The sequence below is a fragment of the Anas platyrhynchos genome, chromosome 21, assembly GCF_047663525.1.
Source record: "Anas platyrhynchos isolate ZD024472 breed Pekin duck chromosome 21, IASCAAS_PekinDuck_T2T, whole genome shotgun sequence".
In the NCBI taxonomy this organism is placed as follows: Eukaryota; Metazoa; Chordata; class Aves; order Anseriformes; family Anatidae; genus Anas; species Anas platyrhynchos.
Window position 1 is genome coordinate 25302 of NC_092607.1, and position 20018 is coordinate 45319.

The following is a 20018-nucleotide window of genomic DNA, read 5'->3' on the forward strand; positions in this document are numbered from 1 at the left end:
GTTGACCCCAAAATCGCCGCCGTTGACCCCAAGGTGGCCGCTGGTGACGCCGGTAGGGCCACCGGGCGCCCCGCGGGCCACTGGGAGCGGAAGACGGGCATGAAGCTGCCGGTGGACGGCGGCCACGCTAAAATGCTAGGTCAGCCGCGGGTTGGGGCTTTGGGGGGGAAACCCCATAGGGTCACAACCCCCCCAAAACCCCCCCGGCCCCATAGAGACCCCCCCCAGCCCCACAGATCCCACCCCAAACCCTGCAGGTGCTCCCCCAAACCCTACAGGTACCTTCTCCAGATGTTCCCCACAACCTCCCAGCCCCACAAGTACAATGTGTCCGGGCGGCGCCGCGCTAAAATGTGTCTGGGCGGCGCCGCGCTTAAATGTGCCCAGGCGGCGCCGTGCTTAAATGTGTCCGGGCGGCGCCGCGCTAAAATGTGTCTGGGCGGCGCCGCGCTTAAATGTGCCCTAACCCTAACCCTAACCCTAACCCTAACCCTGCATTTCCAGGCATGCTCTGGGCACCCAACATGGCCTCCCGGAAGCCTGGTGCCGGAAAACTATATTTACCAGCATTCCTTGGACAGCCGGAACAGCCAATCACGGGCCGAGTTTTCAAGAATTACATTTACCAGCACGCACTGTAACCCTAGCCCTTACCGCCTTTACAAAAAAGCCTCAAGCCCTAACCCTAAAAATCCTCGAAACCCCTACAGACATAACCCAAAATATTTACCACACTAAACACCTGAAGACCTATGCCTAAAACTCCTAACCCAATAAATTAAGACGTTCAAATCCCAAGCCCACAAAATTAAGACGTTCAAATCCCAAGCCCAAAAAATAGGACTCTCAAAACCTAAACCCAAAAACTAAAACCTAAAAACCCAAAAACCTAAACCCAAAAACGCTCCAAACACTAATCCAAAAAAATAAGACACTCAAAGCACTAACACAAAATATTAAGATGCTCAAAACCCTAACGCAAAAAATTAAGATGCTCCAAACCCTAACCCAAAAAATTAGGACACTCCAAACCCTAACCCTGGAGAACCTAACCTGAAAAAATAAATAAATAAATAAATAAATAAATAAAAATAAAATTTTAAAACCCTAACTCTAAATAATTGACCAAAAAGAAAACCCTAAGACCCTAACCCTAAAAAACCTTTCAACACTACAACCCATAAACTCTAAAACCCTAACACAGTAACCCTGAAAAACTTAAAACCTTAACCCCCAAATCCCTAAAATACTAACCGTTAAAAATCCAAACCTAAACAACTTAAAATCCTAAACATAAACCCTGAGAATACTTACCCTGAAACCCAACCCTAGTGCCCTACCCCTGAAACCTTAAAAGCGTCAATCAATCTTTGGAAAATAACATAGGCTCAGGAGAGGATCTCACTACGCTTACCCTGACTCTGACCCTAACCCTAACCCTAACCCCTAACCCTAACCCTAACCCTAACCCTAACCCTAACCCTAACCCTAACCCTAACCCTAACCCTAACCCTAACCCTAACCCTAACCCCTAACCCTACCCCCCTAACACTACCCCTAACCCCCTAATGATAACCCTAGCCCTAACCCTAACGAACCCTAAACCAAAACCCTAACCCTAACCCTAACCCCCTGGCAACCGCACCCCGCACACTTGGTTCCCCCCTCATTTTGGTTCCCCCCCCCCCCCCTTGGGTTCCCCTCAAGCCCCATGGACCCCCTCGGTGCTCCCCGCAAATGCGTCCCCCCGGCAACCGCACCCCGCACACTTGGTTCCCCCCTCATTTTGGTTCCTCCCCCGGTGCGCCCTGCAAATGCGTCCCCCCGGCAACCGCACCCCGCACACTTGGTTCCCCCCTCATTTTGGTTCCCCCCCCGGTGCGCCCCGCAAATGCGTCCCCTCGGCAACCGCACCCCGCACACTTGGTTCCCCCCTCATTTTGGTTCCCCCCCCCGGTGCGCCCCGCAAATGCGTCCCCCCGGCAACCGCACCCCGCACACTTGGTTCCCCCCTCATTTTGGTTCCCCCCCCCGGTGCGCCCCGCAAATGCGTCCCCCCGGCAACCGCACCCCACACACTTGGTTTTCCCCTCATTTTGGTTCCCCCCAACCCTTGGGGTCCCCCCAAGCCCCATGGACCACACCCCCCTTGGTGCCCCCCCACAATTTTGTACCCCCCGCCGTCCTACCCGTGCCCGCAGCAGCCGCTCGCGTTCCGCCAGTGCCTCCCGCACCCGACGCTGCATCTCGGCCAGGTGGAGGCAGGCGCTGGGGGGGGGGGAATAAATTGGGGGGGGTGCAATTTGGGGGGTTCTGGGGGCATTTGTGGGGCTGGGGGCGCATTTAGGGGGCGGAGGGGACTGGTTCTCATCTGTAGGACTCGGCGTTGAGCCCCCCCGGGGGCAGCTGCAGGGCCAGGATGCCTGGGGGGGTGCGGGGGGGGGCATGTCAGCACCCCCCAGACCGAAACCCCAAAACCGCTGCCGTTGACCCCAAAATCGCCGCCGTTGACCCCAAGGTGGCCGCTGGTGACGCCGGTAGGGCCACCGGGCGCCCCGCGGGCCACTGGGAGCGGAAGACGGGCATGAAGCTGCCGGTGGACGGCGGCCACGCTAAAATGCTAGGTCAGCCGCGGGTTGGGGCTTTGGGGGGGATACCCCATAGGGTCACAACCCCCCCAAAACCCCCCCGGCCCCATAGAGACCCCCCCCAGCCCCACAGATCCCACCCCAAACCCTGCAGGTGCTCCCCCAAACCCTACAGGTACCTTCTCCAGATGTTCCCCACAACCTCCCAGCCCCACAAGTACAATGTGTCCGGGCGGCGCCGCGCTAAAATGTGTCTGGGCGGCGCCGCGCTTAAATGTGCCCAGGCGGCGCCGTGCTTAAATGTGTCCGGGCGGCGCCGCGCTAAAATGTGTCTGGGCGGCGCCGCGCTTAAATGTGCCCTAACCCTAACCCTAACCCTAACCCTAACCCTGCATTTCCAGGCATGCTCTGGGCACCCAACATGGCCTCCCGGAAGCCTGGTGCCGGAAAACTATATTTACCAGCATTCCTTGGACAGCCGGAACAGCCAATCACGGGCCGAGTTTTCAAGAATTACATTTACCAGCACGCACTGTAACCCTAGCCCTTACCGCCTTTACAAAAAAGCCTCAAGCCCTAACCCTAAAAATCCTCGAAACCCCTACAGACATAACCCAAAATATTTACCACACTAAACACCTGAAGACCTATGCCTAAAACTCCTAACCCAATAAATTAAGACGTTCAAATCCCAAGCCCACAAAATTAAGACGTTCAAATCCCAAGCCCAAAAAATAGGACTCTCAAAACCTAAACCCAAAAACTAAAACCTAAAAACCCAAAAACCTAAACCCAAAAACGCTCCAAACACTAATCCAAAAAAATAAGACACTCAAAGCACTAACACAAAATATTAAGATGCTCAAAACCCTAACGCAAAAAATTAAGATGCTCCAAACCCTAACCCAAAAAATTAGGACACTCCAAACCCTAACCCTGGAGAACCTAACCTGAAAAAATAAATAAATAAATAAATAAATAAATAAAAATAAAATTTTAAAACCCTAACTCTAAATAATTGACCAAAAAGAAAACCCTAAGACCCTAACCCTAAAAAACCTTTCAACACTACAACCCATAAACTCTAAAACCCTAACACAGTAACCCTGAAAAACTTAAAACCTTAACCCCCAAATCCCTAAAATACTAACCGTTAAAAATCCAAACCTAAACAACTTAAAATCCTAAACATAAACCCTGAGAATACTTACCCTGAAACCCAACCCTAGTGCCCTACCCCTGAAACCTTAAAAGCGTCAATCAATCTTTGGAAAATAACATAGGCTCAGGAGAGGATCTCACTACGCTTACCCTGACTCTGACCCTTACCCTGACCCTAACCCTAACCCTAACCCCTAACCCTAACCCTAACCCTAACCCTAACCCTAACCCTAACCCTAACCCTAACCCTAACCCTAACCCTAACCCTAACCCTAACCCTAACCCTAACCCTAACCCTAACCCTAACCCCTAACCCTACCCCCCTAACACTACCCCTAACCCCCTAATGATAACCCTAGCCCTAACCCTAACGAACCCTAAACCAAAACCCTAACCCTAACCCTAACCCCCTGGCAACCGCACCCCGCACACTTGGTTCCCCCCTCATTTTGGTTCCCCCCCCCCCCCCTTGGGTTCCCCTCAAGCCCCATGGACCCCCTCGGTGCTCCCCGCAAATGCGTCCCCCCGGCAACCGCACCCCGCACACTTGGTTCCCCCCTCATTTTGGTTCCTCCCCCGGTGCGCCCTGCAAATGCGTCCCCCCGGCAACCGCACCCCGCACACTTGGTTCCCCCCTCATTTTGGTTCCCCCCCCGGTGCGCCCCGCAAATGCGTCCCCTCGGCAACCGCACCCCGCACACTTGGTTCCCCCCTCATTTTGGTTCCCCCCCCCGGTGCGCCCCGCAAATGCGTCCCCCCGGCAACCGCACCCCGCACACTTGGTTCCCCCCTCATTTTGGTTCCCCCCCCCGGTGCGCCCCGCAAATGCGTCCCCCCGGCAACCGCACCCCACACACTTGGTTTTCCCCTCATTTTGGTTCCCCCCAACCCTTGGGGTCCCCCCAAGCCCCATGGACCACACCCCCCTTGGTGCCCCCCCACAATTTTGTACCCCCCGCCGTCCTACCCGTGCCCGCAGCAGCCGCTCGCGTTCCGCCAGTGCCTCCCGCACCCGACGCTGCATCTCGGCCAGGTGGAGGCAGGCGCTGGGGGGGGGGGAATAAATTGGGGGGGGTGCAATTTGGGGGGTTCTGGGGGCATTTGTGGGGCTGGGGGCGCATTTAGGGGGCGGAGGGGACTGGTTCTCATCTGTAGGACTCGGCGTTGAGCCCCCCCGGGGGCAGCTGCAGGGCCAGGATGCCTGGGGGGGTGCGGGGGGGGGCATGTCAGCACCCCCCAGACCGAAACCCCAAAACCGCTGCCGTTGACCCCAAAATCGCCGCCGTTGACCCCAAGGTGGCCGCTGGTGACGCCGGTAGGGCCACCGGGCGCCCCGCGGGCCACTGGGAGCGGAAGACGGGCATGAAGCTGCCGGTGGACGGCGGCCACGCTAAAATGCTAGGTCAGCCGCGGGTTGGGGCTTTGGGGGGGAAACCCCATAGGGTCACAACCCCCCCAAAACCCCCCCGGCCCCATAGAGACCCCCCCCAGCCCCACAGATCCCACCCCAAACCCTGCAGGTGCTCCCCCAAACCCTACAGGTACCTTCTCCAGATGTTCCCCACAACCTCCCAGCCCCACAAGTACAATGTGTCCGGGCGGCGCCGCGCTAAAATGTGTCTGGGCGGCGCCGCGCTTAAATGTGCCCAGGCGGCGCCGTGCTTAAATGTGTCCGGGCGGCGCCGCGCTAAAATGTGTCTGGGCGGCGCCGCGCTTAAATGTGCCCTAACCCTAACCCTAACCCTAACCCTAACCCTGCATTTCCAGGCATGCTCTGGGCACCCAACATGGCCTCCCGGAAGCCTGGTGCCGGAAAACTATATTTACCAGCATTCCTTGGACAGCCGGAACAGCCAATCACGGGCCGAGTTTTCAAGAATTACATTTACCAGCACGCACTGTAACCCTAGCCCTTACCGCCTTTACAAAAAAGCCTCAAGCCCTAACCCTAAAAATCCTCGAAACCCCTACAGACATAACCCAAAATATTTACCACACTAAACACCTGAAGACCTATGCCTAAAACTCCTAACCCAATAAATTAAGACGTTCAAATCCCAAGCCCACAAAATTAAGACGTTCAAATCCCAAGCCCAAAAAATAGGACTCTCAAAACCTAAACCCAAAAACTAAAACCTAAAAACCCAAAAACCTAAACCCAAAAACGCTCCAAACACTAATCCAAAAAAATAAGACACTCAAAGCACTAACACAAAATATTAAGATGCTCAAAACCCTAACGCAAAAAATTAAGATGCTCCAAACCCTAACCCAAAAAATTAGGACACTCCAAACCCTAACCCTGGAGAACCTAACCTGAAAAAATAAATAAATAAATAAATAAATAAATAAAAATAAAATTTTAAAACCCTAACTCTAAATAATTGACCAAAAAGAAAACCCTAAGACCCTAACCCTAAAAAACCTTTCAACACTACAACCCATAAACTCTAAAACCCTAACACAGTAACCCTGAAAAACTTAAAACCTTAACCCCCAAATCCCTAAAATACTAACCGTTAAAAATCCAAACCTAAACAACTTAAAATCCTAAACATAAACCCTGAGAATACTTACCCTGAAACCCAACCCTAGTGCCCTACCCCTGAAACCTTAAAAGCGTCAATCAATCTTTGGAAAATAACATAGGCTCAGGAGAGGATCTCACTACGCTTACCCTGACTCTGACCCTTACCCTGACCCTAACCCTAACCCTAACCCCTAACCCTAACCCTAACCCTAACCCTAACCCTAACCCTAACCCTAACCCTAACCCTAACCCTAACCCTAACCCTAACCCTAACCCTAACCCTAACCCTAACCCTAACCCCTAACCCTACCCCCCTAACACTACCCCTAACCCCCTAATGATAACCCTAGCCCTAACCCTAACGAACCCTAAACCAAAACCCTAACCCTAACCCTAACCCCCTGGCAACCGCACCCCGCACACTTGGTTCCCCCCTCATTTTGGTTCCCCCCCCCCCCCCTTGGGTTCCCCTCAAGCCCCATGGACCCCCTCGGTGCTCCCCGCAAATGCGTCCCCCCGGCAACCGCACCCCGCACACTTGGTTCCCCCCTCATTTTGGTTCCTCCCCCGGTGCGCCCTGCAAATGCGTCCCCCCGGCAACCGCACCCCGCACACTTGGTTCCCCCCTCATTTTGGTCCCCCCCCGGTGCGCCCCGCAAATGCGTCCCCTCGGCAACCGCACCCCGCACACTTGGTTCCCCCCTCATTTTGGTTCCCCCCCCCGGTGCGCCCCGCAAATGCGTCCCCCCGGCAACCGCACCCCGCACACTTGGTTCCCCCCTCATTTTGGTTCCCCCCCCCGGTGCGCCCCGCAAATGCGTCCCCCCGGCAACCGCACCCCACACACTTGGTTTTCCCCTCATTTTGGTTCCCCCCAACCCTTGGGGTCCCCCCAAGCCCCATGGACCACACCCCCCTTGGTGCCCCCCCACAATTTTGTACCCCCCGCCGTCCTACCCGTGCCCGCAGCAGCCGCTCGCGTTCCGCCAGTGCCTCCCGCACCCGACGCTGCATCTCGGCCAGGTGGAGGCAGGCGCTGGGGGGGGGGGAATAAATTGGGGGGGGTGCAATTTGGGGGGTTCTGGGGGCATTTGTGGGGCTGGGGGCGCATTTAGGGGGCGGAGGGGACTGGTTCTCATCTGTAGGACTCGGCGTTGAGCCCCCCCGGGGGCAGCTGCAGGGCCAGGATGCCTGGGGGGGTGCGGGGGGGGGCATGTCAGCACCCCCCAGACCGAAACCCCAAAACCGCTGCCGTTGACCCCAAAATCGCCGCCGTTGACCCCAAGGTGGCCGCTGGTGACGCCGGTAGGGCCACCGGGCGCCCCGCGGGCCACTGGGAGCGGAAGACGGGCATGAAGCTGCCGGTGGACGGCGGCCACGCTAAAATGCTAGGTCAGCCGCGGGTTGGGGCTTTGGGGGGGAAACCCCATAGGGTCACAACCCCCCCAAAACCCCCCCGGCCCCATAGAGACCCCCCCCAGCCCCACAGATCCCACCCCAAACCCTGCAGGTGCTCCCCCAAACCCTACAGGTACCTTCTCCAGATGTTCCCCACAACCTCCCAGCCCCACAAGTACAATGTGTCCGGGCGGCGCCGCGCTAAAATGTGTCTGGGCGGCGCCGCGCTTAAATGTGCCCAGGCGGCGCCGTGCTTAAATGTGTCCGGGCGGCGCCGCGCTAAAATGTGTCTGGGCGGCGCCGCGCTTAAATGTGCCCTAACCCTAACCCTAACCCTAACCCTAACCCTGCATTTCCAGGCATGCTCTGGGCACCCAACATGGCCTCCCGGAAGCCTGGTGCCGGAAAACTATATTTACCAGCATTCCTTGGACAGCCGGAACAGCCAATCACGGGCCGAGTTTTCAAGAATTACATTTACCAGCACGCACTGTAACCCTAGCCCTTACCGCCTTTACAAAAAAGCCTCAAGCCCTAACCCTAAAAATCCTCGAAACCCCTACAGACATAACCCAAAATATTTACCACACTAAACACCTGAAGACCTATGCCTAAAACTCCTAACCCAATAAATTAAGACGTTCAAATCCCAAGCCCACAAAATTAAGACGTTCAAATCCCAAGCCCAAAAAATAGGACTCTCAAAACCTAAACCCAAAAACTAAAACCTAAAAACCCAAAAACCTAAACCCAAAAACGCTCCAAACACTAATCCAAAAAAATAAGACACTCAAAGCACTAACACAAAATATTAAGATGCTCAAAACCCTAACGCAAAAAATTAAGATGCTCCAAACCCTAACCCAAAAAATTAGGACACTCCAAACCCTAACCCTGGAGAACCTAACCTGAAAAAATAAATAAATAAATAAATAAATAAATAAAAATAAAATTTTAAAACCCTAACTCTAAATAATTGACCAAAAAGAAAACCCTAAGACCCTAACCCTAAAAAACCTTTCAACACTACAACCCATAAACTCTAAAACCCTAACACAGTAACCCTGAAAAACTTAAAACCTTAACCCCCAAATCCCTAAAATACTAACCGTTAAAAATCCAAACCTAAACAACTTAAAATCCTAAACATAAACCCTGAGAATACTTACCCTGAAACCCAACCCTAGTGCCCTACCCCTGAAACCTTAAAAGCGTCAATCAATCTTTGGAAAATAACATAGGCTCAGGAGAGGATCTCACTACGCTTACCCTGACTCTGACCCTTACCCTGACCCTAACCCTAACCCTAACCCCTAACCCTAACCCTAACCCTAACCCTAACCCTAACCCTAACCCTAACCCTAACCCTAACCCTAACCCTAACCCTAACCCTAACCCTAACCCTAACCCTAACCCTAACCCTAACCCCTAACCCTACCCCCCTAACACTACCCCTAACCCCCTAATGATAACCCTAGCCCTAACCCTAACGAACCCTAAACCAAAACCCTAACCCTAACCCTAACCCCCTGGCAACCGCACCCCGCACACTTGGTTCCCCCCTCATTTTGGTTCCTCCCCCGGTGCGCCCTGCAAATGCGTCCCCCCGGCAACCGCACCCCGCACACTTGGTTCCCCCCTCATTTTGGTTCCCCCCCCGGTGCGCCCCGCAAATGCGTCCCCTCGGCAACCGCACCCCGCACACTTGGTTCCCCCCTCATTTTGGTTCCCCCCCCCGGTGCGCCCCGCAAATGCGTCCCCCCGGCAACCGCACCCCGCACACTTGGTTCCCCCCTCATTTTGGTTCCCCCCCCCGGTGCGCCCCGCAAATGCGTCCCCCCGGCAACCGCACCCCACACACTTGGTTTTCCCCTCATTTTGGTTCCCCCCAACCCTTGGGGTCCCCCCAAGCCCCATGGACCACACCCCCCTTGGTGCCCCCCCACAATTTTGTACCCCCCGCCGTCCTACCCGTGCCCGCAGCAGCCGCTCGCGTTCCGCCAGTGCCTCCCGCACCCGACGCTGCATCTCGGCCAGGTGGAGGCAGGCGCTGGGGGGGGGGGAATAAATTGGGGGGGGTGCAATTTGGGGGGTTCTGGGGGCATTTGTGGGGCTGGGGGCGCATTTAGGGGGCGGAGGGGACTGGTTCTCATCTGTAGGACTCGGCGTTGAGCCCCCCCGGGGGCAGCTGCAGGGCCAGGATGCCTGGGGGGGTGCGGGGGGGGGCATGTCAGCACCCCCCAGACCGAAACCCCAAAACCGCTGCCGTTGACCCCAAAATCGCCGCCGTTGACCCCAAGGTGGCCGCTGGTGACGCCGGTAGGGCCACCGGGCGCCCCGCGGGCCACTGGGAGCGGAAGACGGGCATGAAGCTGCCGGTGGACGGCGGCCACGCTAAAATGCTAGGTCAGCCGCGGGTTGGGGCTTTGGGGGGGAAACCCCATAGGGTCACAACCCCCCCAAAACCCCCCCGGCCCCATAGAGACCCCCCCCAGCCCCACAGATCCCACCCCAAACCCTGCAGGTGCTCCCCCAAACCCTACAGGTACCTTCTCCAGATGTTCCCCACAACCTCCCAGCCCCACAAGTACAATGTGTCCGGGCGGCGCCGCGCTAAAATGTGTCTGGGCGGCGCCGCGCTTAAATGTGCCCAGGCGGCGCCGTGCTTAAATGTGTCCGGGCGGCGCCGCGCTAAAATGTGTCTGGGCGGCGCCGCGCTTAAATGTGCCCTAACCCTAACCCTAACCCTAACCCTAACCCTGCATTTCCAGGCATGCTCTGGGCACCCAACATGGCCTCCCGGAAGCCTGGTGCCGGAAAACTATATTTACCAGCATTCCTTGGACAGCCGGAACAGCCAATCACGGGCCGAGTTTTCAAGAATTACATTTACCAGCACGCACTGTAACCCTAGCCCTTACCGCCTTTACAAAAAAGCCTCAAGCCCTAACCCTAAAAATCCTCGAAACCCCTACAGACATAACCCAAAATATTTACCACACTAAACACCTGAAGACCTATGCCTAAAACTCCTAACCCAATAAATTAAGACGTTCAAATCCCAAGCCCACAAAATTAAGACGTTCAAATCCCAAGCCCAAAAAATAGGACTCTCAAAACCTAAACCCAAAAACTAAAACCTAAAAACCCAAAAACCTAAACCCAAAAACGCTCCAAACACTAATCCAAAAAAATAAGACACTCAAAGCACTAACACAAAATATTAAGATGCTCAAAACCCTAACGCAAAAAATTAAGATGCTCCAAACCCTAACCCAAAAAATTAGGACACTCCAAACCCTAACCCTGGAGAACCTAACCTGAAAAAATAAATAAATAAATAAATAAATAAATAAAAATAAAATTTTAAAACCCTAACTCTAAATAATTGACCAAAAAGAAAACCCTAAGACCCTAACCCTAAAAAACCTTTCAACACTACAACCCATAAACTCTAAAACCCTAACACAGTAACCCTGAAAAACTTAAAACCTTAACCCCCAAATCCCTAAAATACTAACCGTTAAAAATCCAAACCTAAACAACTTAAAATCCTAAACATAAACCCTGAGAATACTTACCCTGAAACCCAACCCTAGTGCCCTACCCCTGAAACCTTAAAAGCGTCAATCAATCTTTGGAAAATAACATAGGCTCAGGAGAGGATCTCACTACGCTTACCCTGACTCTGACCCTTACCCTGACCCTAACCCTAACCCTAACCCCTAACCCTAACCCTAACCCTAACCCTAACCCTAACCCTAACCCTAACCCTAACCCTAACCCTAACCCTAACCCTAACCCTAACCCTAACCCTAACCCTAACCCCTAACCCTACCCCCCTAACACTACCCCTAACCCCCTAATGATAACCCTAGCCCTAACCCTAACGAACCCTAAACCAAAACCCTAACCCTAACCCTAACCCCCTGGCAACCGCACCCCGCACACTTGGTTCCCCCCTCATTTTGGTTCCCCCCCCCCCCCCTTGGGTTCCCCTCAAGCCCCATGGACCCCCTCGGTGCTCCCCGCAAATGCGTCCCCCCGGCAACCGCACCCCGCACACTTGGTTCCCCCCTCATTTTGGTTCCTCCCCCGGTGCGCCCTGCAAATGCGTCCCCCCGGCAACCGCACCCCGCACACTTGGTTCCCCCCTCATTTTGGTTCCCCCCCCGGTGCGCCCCGCAAATGCGTCCCCTCGGCAACCGCACCCCGCACACTTGGTTCCCCCCTCATTTTGGTTCCCCCCCCCGGTGCGCCCCGCAAATGCGTCCCCCCGGCAACCGCACCCCGCACACTTGGTTCCCCCCTCATTTTGGTTCCCCCCCCCGGTGCGCCCCGCAAATGCGTCCCCCCGGCAACCGCACCCCACACACTTGGTTTTCCCCTCATTTTGGTTCCCCCCAACCCTTGGGGTCCCCCCAAGCCCCATGGACCACACCCCCCTTGGTGCCCCCCCACAATTTTGTACCCCCCGCCGTCCTACCCGTGCCCGCAGCAGCCGCTCGCGTTCCGCCAGTGCCTCCCGCACCCGACGCTGCATCTCGGCCAGGTGGAGGCAGGCGCTGGGGGGGGGGGAATAAATTGGGGGGGGTGCAATTTGGGGGGTTCTGGGGGCATTTGTGGGGCTGGGGGCGCATTTAGGGGGCGGAGGGGACTGGTTCTCATCTGTAGGACTCGGCGTTGAGCCCCCCCGGGGGCAGCTGCAGGGCCAGGATGCCTGGGGGGGTGCGGGGGGGGGCATGTCAGCACCCCCCAGACCGAAACCCCAAAACCGCTGCCGTTGACCCCAAAATCGCCGCCGTTGACCCCAAGGTGGCCGCTGGTGACGCCGGTAGGGCCACCGGGCGCCCCGCGGGCCACTGGGAGCGGAAGACGGGCATGAAGCTGCCGGTGGACGGCGGCCACGCTAAAATGCTAGGTCAGCCGCGGGTTGGGGCTTTGGGGGGGAAACCCCATAGGGTCACAACCCCCCCAAAACCCCCCCGGCCCCATAGAGACCCCCCCCAGCCCCACAGATCCCACCCCAAACCCTGCAGGTGCTCCCCCAAACCCTACAGGTACCTTCTCCAGATGTTCCCCACAACCTCCCAGCCCCACAAGTACAATGTGTCCGGGCGGCGCCGCGCTAAAATGTGTCTGGGCGGCGCCGCGCTTAAATGTGCCCAGGCGGCGCCGTGCTTAAATGTGTCCGGGCGGCGCCGCGCTAAAATGTGTCTGGGCGGCGCCGCGCTTAAATGTGCCCTAACCCTAACCCTAACCCTAACCCTAACCCTGCATTTCCAGGCATGCTCTGGGCACCCAACATGGCCTCCCGGAAGCCTGGTGCCGGAAAACTATATTTACCAGCATTCCTTGGACAGCCGGAACAGCCAATCACGGGCCGAGTTTTCAAGAATTACATTTACCAGCACGCACTGTAACCCTAGCCCTTACCGCCTTTACAAAAAAGCCTCAAGCCCTAACCCTAAAAATCCTCGAAACCCCTACAGACATAACCCAAAATATTTACCACACTAAACACCTGAAGACCTATGCCTAAAACTCCTAACCCAATAAATTAAGACGTTCAAATCCCAAGCCCACAAAATTAAGACGTTCAAATCCCAAGCCCAAAAAATAGGACTCTCAAAACCTAAACCCAAAAACTAAAACCTAAAAACCCAAAAACCTAAACCCAAAAACGCTCCAAACACTAATCCAAAAAAATAAGACACTCAAAGCACTAACACAAAATATTAAGATGCTCAAAACCCTAACGCAAAAAATTAAGATGCTCCAAACCCTAACCCAAAAAATTAGGACACTCCAAACCCTAACCCTGGAGAACCTAACCTGAAAAAATAAATAAATAAATAAATAAATAAATAAAAATAAAATTTTAAAACCCTAACTCTAAATAATTGACCAAAAAGAAAACCCTAAGACCCTAACCCTAAAAAACCTTTCAACACTACAACCCATAAACTCTAAAACCCTAACACAGTAACCCTGAAAAACTTAAAACCTTAACCCCCAAATCCCTAAAATACTAACCGTTAAAAATCCAAACCTAAACAACTTAAAATCCTAAACATAAACCCTGAGAATACTTACCCTGAAACCCAACCCTAGTGCCCTACCCCTGAAACCTTAAAAGCGTCAATCAATCTTTGGAAAATAACATAGGCTCAGGAGAGGATCTCACTACGCTTACCCTGACTCTGACCCTTACCCTGACCCTAACCCTAACCCTAACCCTAACCCTAACCCTAACCCTAACCCTAACCCTAACCCTAACCCTAACCCTAACCCTAACCCTAACCCTAACCCTAACCCTAACCCTAACCCTAACCCTAACCCTAACCCCTAACCCTACCCCCCTAACACTACCCCTAACCCCCTAATGATAACCCTAGCCCTAACCCTAACGAACCCTAAACCAAAACCCTAACCCTAACCCTAACCCCCTGGCAACCGCACCCCGCACACTTGGTTCCCCCCTCATTTTGGTTCCCCCCCCCCCCCCTTGGGTTCCCCTCAAGCCCCATGGACCCCCTCGGTGCTCCCCGCAAATGCGTCCCCCCGGCAACCGCACCCCGCACACTTGGTTCCCCCCTCATTTTGGTTCCTCCCCCGGTGCGCCCTGCAAATGCGTCCCCCCGGCAACCGCACCCCGCACACTTGGTTCCCCCCTCATTTTGGTTCCCCCCCCGGTGCGCCCCGCAAATGCGTCCCCTCGGCAACCGCACCCCGCACACTTGGTTCCCCCCTCATTTTGGTTCCCCCCCCCGGTGCGCCCCGCAAATGCGTCCCCCCGGCAACCGCACCCCGCACACTTGGTTCCCCCCTCATTTTGGTTCCCCCCCCCGGTGCGCCCCGCAAATGCGTCCCCCCGGCAACCGCACCCCACACACTTGGTTTTCCCCTCATTTTGGTTCCCCCCAACCCTTGGGGTCCCCCCAAGCCCCATGGACCACACCCCCCTTGGTGCCCCCCCACAATTTTGTACCCCCCGCCGTCCTACCCGTGCCCGCAGCAGCCGCTCGCGTTCCGCCAGTGCCTCCCGCACCCGACGCTGCATCTCGGCCAGGTGGAGGCAGGCGCTGGGGGGGGGGGAATAAATTGGGGGGGGTGCAATTTGGGGGGTTCTGGGGGCATTTGTGGGGCTGGGGGCGCATTTAGGGGGCGGAGGGGACTGGTTCTCATCTGTAGGACTCGGCGTTGAGCCCCCCCGGGGGCAGCTGCAGGGCCAGGATGCCTGGGGGGGTGCGGGGGGGGGCATGTCAGCACCCCCCAGACCGAAACCCCAAAACCGCTGCCGTTGACCCCAAAATCGCCGCCGTTGACCCCAAGGTGGCCGCTGGTGACGCCGGTAGGGCCACCGGGCGCCCCGCGGGCCACTGGGAGCGGAAGACGGGCATGAAGCTGCCGGTGGACGGCGGCCACGCTAAAATGCTAGGTCAGCCGCGGGTTGGGGCTTTGGGGGGGAAACCCCATAGGGTCACAACCCCCCCAAAACCCCCCCGGCCCCATAGAGACCCCCCCCAGCCCCACAGATCCCACCCCAAACCCTGCAGGTGCTCCCCCAAACCCTACAGGTACCTTCTCCAGATGTTCCCCACAACCTCCCAGCCCCACAAGTACAATGTGTCCGGGCGGCGCCGCGCTAAAATGTGTCTGGGCGGCGCCGCGCTTAAATGTGCCCAGGCGGCGCCGTGCTTAAATGTGTCCGGGCGGCGCCGCGCTAAAATGTGTCTGGGCGGCGCCGCGCTTAAATGTGCCCTAACCCTAACCCTAACCCTAACCCTAACCCTGCATTTCCAGGCATGCTCTGGGCACCCAACATGGCCTCCCGGAAGCCTGGTGCCGGAAAACTATATTTACCAGCATTCCTTGGACAGCCGGAACAGCCAATCACGGGCCGAGTTTTCAAGAATTACATTTACCAGCACGCACTGTAACCCTAGCCCTTACCGCCTTTACAAAAAAGCCTCAAGCCCTAACCCTAAAAATCCTCGAAACCCCTACAGACATAACCCAAAATATTTACCACACTAAACACCTGAAGACCTATGCCTAAAACTCCTAACCCAATAAATTAAGACGTTCAAATCCCAAGCCCACAAAATTAAGACGTTCAAATCCCAAGCCCAAAAAATAGGACTCTCAAAACCTAAACCCAAAAACTAAAACCTAAAAACCCAAAAACCTAAACCCAAAAACGCTCCAAACACTAATCCAAAAAAATAAGACACTCAAAGCACTAACACAAAATATTAAGATGCTCAAAACCCTAACGCAAAAAATTAAGATGCTCCAAACCCTAACCCAAAAAATTAGGACACTCCAAACCCTAACCCTGGAGAACCTAACCTGAAAAAATAAATAAATAAATAAATAAATAAATAAAAATAAAATTTTAAAACCCTAACTCTAAATAATTGACCAAAAAGAAAACCCTAAGACCCTAACCCTAAAAAACCTTTCAACACTACAACCCATAAACTCTAAAACCCTAACACAGTAACCCTGAAAAACTTAAAACCTTAACCCCCAAATCCCTAAAATACTAACCGTTAAAAATCCAAACCTAAACAACTTAAAATCCTAAACATAAACCCTGAGAATACTTACCCTGAAACCCAACCCTAGTGCCCTACCCCTGAAACCTTAAAAGCGTCAATCAATCTTTGGAAAATAACATAGGCTCAGGAGAGGATCTCACTACGCTTACCCTGACTCTGACCCTAACCCTAACCCTAACCCCTAACCCTAACCCTAACCCTAACCCTAACCCTAACCCTAACCCTAACCCTAACCCTAACCCTAACCCTAACCCTAACCCTAACCCTAACCCCTAACCCTACCCCCCTAACACTACCCCTAACCCCCTAATGATAACCCTAGCCCTAACCCTAACGAACCCTAAACCAAAACCCTAACCCTAACCCTAACCCCCTGGCAACCGCACCCCGCACACTTGGTTCCCCCCTCATTTTGGTTCCCCCCCCCCCCCCTTGGGTTCCCCTCAAGCCCCATGGACCCCCTCGGTGCTCCCCGCAAATGCGTCCCCCCGGCAACCGCACCCCGCACACTTGGTTCCCCCCTCATTTTGGTTCCTCCCCCGGTGCGCCCTGCAAATGCGTCCCCCCGGCAACCGCACCCCGCACACTTGGTTCCCCCCTCATTTTGGTTCCCCCCCCGGTGCGCCCCGCAAATGCGTCCCCTCGGCAACCGCACCCCGCACACTTGGTTCCCCCCTCATTTTGGTTCCCCCCCCCGGTGCGCCCCGCAAATGCGTCCCCCCGGCAACCGCACCCCGCACACTTGGTTCCCCCCTCATTTTGGTTCCCCCCCCCGGTGCGCCCCGCAAATGCGTCCCCCCGGCAACCGCACCCCACACACTTGGTTTTCCCCTCATTTTGGTTCCCCCCAACCCTTGGGGTCCCCCCAAGCCCCATGGACCACACCCCCCTTGGTGCCCCCCCACAATTTTGTACCCCCCGCCGTCCTACCCGTGCCCGCAGCAGCCGCTCGCGTTCCGCCAGTGCCTCCCGCACCCGACGCTGCATCTCGGCCAGGTGGAGGCAGGCGCTGGGGGGGGGGGAATAAATTGGGGGGGGTGCAATTTGGGGGGTTCTGGGGGCATTTGTGGGGCTGGGGGCGCATTTAGGGGGCGGAGGGGACTGGTTCTCATCTGTAGGACTCGGCGTTGAGCCCCCCCGGGGGCAGCTGCAGGGCCAGGATGCCTGGGGGGGTGCGGGGGGGGGCATGTCAGCACCCCCCAGACCGAAACCCCAAAACCGCTGCCGTTGACCCCAAAATCGCCGCCGTTGACCCCAAGGTGGCCGCTGGTGACGCCGGTAGGGCCACCGGGCGCCCCGCGGGCCACTGGGAGCGGAAGACGGGCATGAAGCTGCCGGTGGACGGCGGCCACGCTAAAATGCTAGGTCAGCCGCGGGTTGGGGCTTTGGGGGGGAAACCCCATAGGGTCACAACCCCCCCAAAACCCCCCCGGCCCCATAGAGACCCCCCCCAGCCCCACAGATCCCACCCCAAACCCTGCAGGTGCTCCCCCAAACCCTACAGGTACCTTCTCCAGATGTTCCCCACAACCTCCCAGCCCCACAAGTACAATGTGTCCGGGCGGCGCCGCGCTAAAATGTGTCTGGGCGGCGCCGCGCTTAAATGTGCCCAGGCGGCGCCGTGCTTAAATGTGTCCGGGCGGCGCCGCGCTAAAATGTGTCTGGGCGGCGCCGCGCTTAAATGTGCCCTAACCCTAACCCTAACCCTAACCCTAACCCTGCATTTCCAGGCATGCTCTGGGCACCCAACATGGCCTCCCGGAAGCCTGGTGCCGGAAAACTATATTTACCAGCATTCCTTGGACAGCCGGAACAGCCAATCACGGGCCGAGTTTTCAAGAATTACATTTACCAGCACGCACTGTAACCCTAGCCCTTACCGCCTTTACAAAAAAGCCTCAAGCCCTAACCCTAAAAATCCTCGAAACCCCTACAGACATAACCCAAAATATTTACCACACTAAACACCTGAAGACCTATGCCTAAAACTCCTAACCCAATAAATTAAGACGTTCAAATCCCAAGCCCACAAAATTAAGACGTTCAAATCCCAAGCCCAAAAAATAGGACTCTCAAAACCTAAACCCAAAAACTAAAACCTAAAAACCCAAAAACCTAAACCCAAAAACGCTCCAAACACTAATCCAAAAAAATAAGACACTCAAAGCACTAACACAAAATATTAAGATGCTCAAAACCCTAACGCAAAAAATTAAGATGCTCCAAACCCTAACCCAAAAAATTAGGACACTCCAAACCCTAACCCTGGAGAACCTAACCTGAAAAAATAAATAAATAAATAAATAAATAAATAAAAATAAAATTTTAAAACCCTAACTCTAAATAATTGACCAAAAAGAAAACCCTAAGACCCTAACCCTAAAAAACCTTTCAACACTACAACCCATAAACTCTAAAACCCTAACACAGTAACCCTGAAAAACTTAAAACCTTAACCCCCAAATCCCTAAAATACTAACCGTTAAAAATCCAAACCTAAACAACTTAAAATCCTAAACATAAACCCTGAGAATACTTACCCTGAAACCCAACCCTAGTGCCCTACCCCTGAAACCTTAAAAGCGTCAATCAATCTTTGGAAAATAACATAGGCTCAGGAGAGGATCTCACTACGCTTACCCTGACTCTGACCCTTACCCTGACCCTAACCCTAACCCTAACCCCTAACCCTAACCCTAACCCTAACCCTAACCCTAACCCTAACCCTAACCCTAACCCTAACCCTAACCCTAACCCTAACCCTAACCCTAACCCTAACCCCTAACCCTACCCCCCTAACACTACCCCTAACCCCCTAATGATAACCCTAGCCCTAACCCTAACGAACCCTAAACCAAAACCCTAACCCTAACCCTAACCCCCTGGCAACCGCACCCCGCACACTTGGTTCCCCCCTCATTTTGGTTCCCCCCCCCCCCCCTTGGGTTCCCCTCAAGCCCCATGGACCCCCTCGGTGCTCCCCGCAAATGCGTCCCCCCGGCAACCGCACCCCGCACACTTGGTTCCCCCCTCATTTTGGTTCCTCCCCCGGTGCGCCCTGCAAATGCGTCCCCCCGGCAACCGCACCCCGCACACTTGGTTCCCCCCTCATTTTGGTTCCCCCCCCGGTGCGCCCCGCAAATGCGTCCCCTCGGCAACCGCACCCCGCACACTTGGTTCCCCCCTCATTTTGGTTCCCCCCCCCGGTGCGCCCCGCAAATGCGTCCCCCCGGCAACCGCACCCCGCACACTTGGTTCCCCCCTCATTTTGGTTCCCCCCCCCGGTGCGCCCCGCAAATGCGTCCCCCCGGCAACCGCACCCCACACACTTGGTTTTCCCCTCATTTTGGTTCCCCCCAACCCTTGGGGTCCCCCCAAGCCCCATGGACCACACCCCCCTTGGTGCCCCCCCACAATTTTGTACCCCCCGCCGTCCTACCCGTGCCCGCAGCAGCCGCTCGCGTTCCGCCAGTGCCTCCCGCACCCGACGCTGCATCTCGGCCAGGTGGAGGCAGGCGCTGGGGGGGGGGGAATAAATTGGGGGGGGTGCAATTTGGGGGGTTCTGGGGGCATTTGTGGGGCTGGGGGCGCATTTAGGGGGCGGAGGGGACTGGTTCTCATCTGTAGGACTCGGCGTTGAGCCCCCCCGGGGGCAGCTGCAGGGCCAGGATGCCTGGGGGGGTGCGGGGGGGGGCATGTCAGCACCCCCCAGACCGAAACCCCAAAACCGCTGCCGTTGACCCCAAAATCGCCGCCGTTGACCCCAAGGTGGCC